The sequence below is a fragment of the Pan troglodytes genome, chromosome 1 (genome assembly GCF_028858775.2).
Source record: "Pan troglodytes isolate AG18354 chromosome 1, NHGRI_mPanTro3-v2.0_pri, whole genome shotgun sequence".
NCBI lineage: Eukaryota > Metazoa > Chordata > Mammalia > Primates > Hominidae > Pan > Pan troglodytes.
Genome location: NC_072398.2, coordinates 218,125,314 through 218,130,716, shown reverse-complemented (window position 1 = coordinate 218,130,716; position 5,403 = coordinate 218,125,314). Strand labels below are relative to the sequence as shown.

At 49.0% G+C, this 5,403-nt stretch overlaps 1 pseudogene; it reads right to left on the bottom strand.

Moving 5' to 3' along the window:
• Positions 1-1,805: 1,805 nt before the first annotated feature.
• Positions 1,806-4,691, bottom strand: LOC129143369 (PRAME family member 14-like; annotated as a pseudogene).
• Between the last annotated feature and the right edge of the window lie 712 nt (positions 4,692-5,403).

The following is a 5,403-nucleotide window of genomic DNA, read 5'->3' as shown; positions in this document are numbered from 1 at the left end:
ATATGCAGACAAGTGGAGAGTGAGCAAGGTAAAGAGGACCTTTATTGAGCAATAGAATGGGGAAGGGGGGACCTCCTGGGCCCTCGAGAGCACTGGGGGACCTTGTTTGGTAACTGCAACCTGGGCAGCTTCAGTTGTGCCTTTGGAGCTACTGCCCTGCCAACTTGGGAGGACCAGGACTCCCTCTTGTCCCAGGATCCCATCAGCTCCAAAGTGTGCACAGCCTCAGCTTTGCCCTCTCTCTGTTTCCGTGCAGAGGTGACAGGTGAGATGCAGGTTCACAGCAGCTCTGGTCAACCCCACAGAAACAAATCTGGAGCTCCTGGGTCTGGTTTAATGAGCCCCAACTGCGCTCTGATCCAGGAGTTTGCAGGCTAACAGCACAAAGTGGGGAGTGAGGTCGAGGCTGTGGTGGAGACTGCGGACCTAGGGGCAAGTCCCGTTTAGCCGTGAGAGGGTATGGGTGGCGCAGTTGGCTGCCTCGGGGACATGGGGCACAGGCCTGGCTGACAACCCAGCCAAGAGGTGGTGCCTTTAGGAGTGGATCATGGTCCACAGGCCCAGCAATCGGAAGCATCAGGCTCTGTGCTCACCCCTCTTGGGGGCAGATCTTGGAAATGCAGCCTCAGGAAGATTCACACAGAACTCCTTTTTAGACCTAGGAACTTGATACTATTAGCAGGGTGGGCACACAGTTGATGCATAGCTGGCCAGGTCATTGAACTTGGTGCCATTTCTGCTTCCCAACTCGGGGCCCTGGAGCATGGCCCCAGCTCTGCCTTTGGAACCTGACAACCACACTTCATGTGCAAGCACGGCACCACCCCAAGCCCATCTTCTCCTCATGGCCCCTTTCTGCCTGTGCCTTTGTGCCCGACCGAGCTGCTCCCCACAGTCGAAAAAGTATGAAAAAACAGATGACTAAAGAGAAGTAAAGGATGGGTGCAGACCATTCGCACACCTGTAATCCCAGCACTTTGGGAGGCCAAGGTTGGCGGATCACTCAAAGCCAGGAACTCAAGACCAGCCTGGTGAACAGGGTAAAACCCTGTCTCTACTAAAAATACAAAAATTAGCAGGCTTGGTGGCACGTGCCTGTACTCCCAGCTACTTGAGTGGTTGAGGCACGAGAATCACTTGAGCCCCACAGGAAAGGATTTCAGTGATCCCAGATTGCACCACTACACTCCAGCCTGAATGACAAAGCAATATTTTTGTCTCCAAAAATAAAAAAATAAATAATGAAATAAAAGAACAAGAATGGGTGGGAATTACTCAAAATGGTCTAATTTTATTTGGCTGCTATGATGTTCCACAGCTGAACCTCAATCACAGACAAATTAGTGCCTCGTTATTTTTCCATCAGTAAGTCAATAACTAGAGATTTCTGATGTATAAATCCCTAAAACAAGTAAATCAATTAGAGAGGACACCAGAAAGTTTTCACTGAGGTTCTCTATTTCTGATATTTCTTGGTAATCATCCTTGCAGGGATAACATTCTCAGTGAAGAATTTTAGTTTCTCTTTCTGACTCTGTAGGTCTCATTGACTCCACCTCAATATTTTCCTCAAGTCTTGCCCCCTGCTCTTAGGATTTTTTCCCTCGCACTGAGCACCTGTCTGAAACAGAGCTCTGTGCTTCCTTTAAGTAGCACATGTGGCCTGGGCACAGTCGCTCATGCCTGTAATCCCAGCACTTTAGGAGGCCGAGGCAGGAGAATCCCATGCGACCAGCAGTTTGAGACCTGCTGGGGCAACATAGTGAAACACTATCTCAATTTTGTTGTAATAAAAATATTGGAATTATTAAAAAAGGAAATAAGAAAAGAGGAAAATAACTTGTACCTACATACTAGATTTTAGTGTACAAGGGCCTAGAAGAGAACTTTGGATTTCTCTACCCCGCTAGGCACGCCTTCCCTAGCAGCAAAGATGGAGCTCCAGTTCCTCAGGCGGTGATGAGCCACAGGAAGGGCAGGGGGTGGGACCAGTGAAGATCCTCTTGGGCTGCCTGACTTCCCTCAGTGTACACATCAGCTCAGCCCGAAGTGGGGTGAAGATCTCCCAGTCGACATGAACCAAGGAATTCAAACTCTCCTCAGGGGCAGGATACATCTCCATGCTTAACTTGCTCAGCCCACTGGTGTGGCACAGCAGGTCCTTCAGGGCTTCCATAGACATGCAATTTCTGCCAAAGTAGAAGGTGGTGAGCTGGGAGCAGTGGCTCAGGCCAGGCAAGATGGCACTGAGTTGGGAGTAGTGGATCTGACAGCCCTCCAAGATGAGGGTCTCAAGAGTGGCAGAAACTTTCTCCAGCAGAGCTCCGAGGGGTTCAAGACTGATAGAGAACTGCAGCATGTAGCTGAGATTCAGATGCTTTGGGTAAGCGAGGCTTGGGTACTGGTAGAGACACTTCGAGTCCTCTTCCAATAGGTAGACACAAGTTAATTCCAAGTTCTCCAAGGGGTTCTAGAGGCACCTGTGGAGATCAAGAAGTTAGTTCTGGGCAATGGTACCAGTTAGATGAAGGTAGTGGGGAATAACCTCAAGGAAAATACCTGCTTCAACCAAACACAAGTTTGTTCCCATCATCTGATGATGGTCCTCATGCAAGTTGCTGCATGTTGAGGACCCTGATCATTCAGGGGCTATCCCATTTTAGCCTCAGCCCTTTCACCATTCCTTGTGTGATTGGGTCAAGGCCACAAAATCTCTAAAGCCTTTCATCTTCATCTTTTAGCAGAAAACTTCATCTCTGGGCCACAGGTACCCGGTGGGAGATGTGCACAAAGAACTCAACTCAGCAAGGTCTAGGGACATTAGCTGGGGCTACCTGCCGGCAGGGGCTCCCTGGCCTGCCTGCATCTGCAAACCAACTGTCACTTTTTACCACTCTCACTCCTACTCCTTCACCCTCCATCCCAGAAGCATGCATGTTCCATGTCAATTGACTTTCCTGGAGTTCAAAACAACCTTCTACAGACAGGGAATCAGAGACAGGATCATTCATGATCACTAAGCTGGTGAGGACAGAGCTTCTACTGTGAAATGCACAAGTTTGATGCACTGTCCCTCCTTTCATACCCTCCTCTGTTACCTCTTTTACATCATATCAACTTGAAACACACTTTGTAACAAGAAATTCACATGTGCACATGCAGTAGAGACAAAATGCCCACTAAGTACCTTGTACATGATGTCCCTCTCTAGCCTCTACCCTAGGTGACCCCTCTGCCTTTACTGAAGTGATCCTGTGATAGCCACTCCAGGACATGGAGCACCGAATGGGACAATGTGTTGACATTCTGGTGTCCCCTGCACTGTGCCGTTGCCACTGGCTGGCACACAGTACACGTCTTCTAGTGTTTGCTGTAACAAAAAAAAAAAGGCTGCGCTGTGGTCTGCAGAGAAAGGGCATGATCCTTTCTCACCTGATCAGCTGTCCCAGGTGCCCTCTGTGGAAGGTGACCATATTCATTTTAAGCAGCTGGAGGTGTTTCAGCCTGAGGAACATAGAGCTGATTTTGGCGACTGAGCATTCCTCGCGGTAATTGATGTGTAAGGATGGCACCTGAAGAAAAATGAGTTTGCGAAGATTCTTCATCTCCTTCAGGTAACAATGAAGCTTTCTTATCAGATGTGGCCAGGACACATAGCAAATTTCCAGCTCCTGAATACTATTCAGGTGGATTATTTTCAATAATCTTCTGAGATATTCAATCGACGTTAGATAATTCACCAACTTACTACAGCACAGGTGTACTAAACCTCTCCTTTGGTAAACCCACCAGAAGAGGTATGTCAGGCATTCATCCTGGGGTATTTCCTTGAGGCAGATGTCTATGAACACCTTCAAGGGCTGGTGCTCTCCCATCCTTGGACAGTCCTCTGCTGTCTGCCTCTTACTCATGGCCTCTGGGGAGTAGGACAGGGCCCTGGATTCAGACCATATGGCCCAGAAATTCTCATCAACATCCCGCAAATCCAGCACTTGAAGTTTCCACCTCCTGTGGGTAAAGTAAGGCAGAGGCTCAGAATTTAGAAGGACAAATCCCTGACCTTTGCTTTCATTCTCATCCAATAAATCAGCTGCTCCTGTCCTCGGTGCTCCCTGTTCTCTCTGAGTTTTCTTGGTCCCTTTTCTCTTTCAATTCTGACTGGTCCCCACTTCTATTCCTTTTACCTTCCACTGGGAATAGGCAAGTTTCTGTTCCCACAGTGGACCCTATATTGTGGGCAGTTCTTTCCCTGAGGATCTGGGCAGTGGCCAAGGCATCCCTGAGCTTCGTCACCAGCACCACCAGAAGACACTGGGCCATCCTTGGGCTACTTCTTTGCCTGACCCTGCTGTTCTTTCCCTGGACACCTGAGCCCCATCTACCAGCCTTCCTGCGTCACCTCACCTGGGGCGATCCTTCTGTTTAAGCAGCATGTGAAGCCCTTCCAGCAATGCTTTTAAGGTCTCCAGATGAAGCGTCTTCATCAGCGATCCCAGAGGGAGGCGGGTGAAGGGCCAGGCCTGCACCATCACTGTCAGAGTCTGGAAGTGTCTCCTGCTGAAGGCCTCCAGGAAGAGTGGGAGGTAGAGCTCCCTGGGCAGCTCCTCCAGGGCAGAGATGGCCAAGGGCTTGTCTCTCAGCAGACTCTGCCCCGCCAGCTCCAGGAGTCTGGGTGGGGCCTGGATGCTCATCCTGATGAATCTGTAAGGAAAAACTCTAGAAGACAAATCCAGAGAAAAGGCATCACTTTCAGGCCAAACACAATCACCTCTTCTTCTCCTAGGGCCAATAGCATTGCTCTGGTAGAGGTAGAAAAATTACCACTTTACCCCAATTCCACTCTGCACTTGGTGGCCACAAATCTATATTTCTGCTTCTGCTGGTACCAGGAAGAATGTCTTCCAAACACCAAGGAGGGAGGGGTCAAAGAGACCACTGGCCCATTAATTTTCATCCATGGCTCCACTGAATCCCAGTACCACTGGAAAGTGTCACTGAGGATCCTGAAAGCCAAGCTCTACCTCTTTGAGGAAAATTTTCTTGTCACTTACCGCCCTAAAGCAATGAGAATGAGAGTGTCCTGTGGCCCCAGACAGCCTCCATTCTCAGTTTACACCATGAACATGCTGGGGGAACACTAAAGGGACTCCCTAAAGTCAATGCCATTATTTTTTATTTTGAAAAATTTCAACCAGAAACTGACCGGGTGCTGTGGCTCATGTCTGTAATCCCAGCACTGTGGGAGGCCAAAACAGGCAGATCACTTGAGGTTAGGAGTTCGAGAACAGCCTGGCTTACATAATGAACCCTGTCTCTACTAAATATAAAAAAATTAAAAATCATTTGACTCCAAAAGGCAGAGGTTGCAGTGAGCCGAGATCCCACCACTGCACTCCAGTCTGG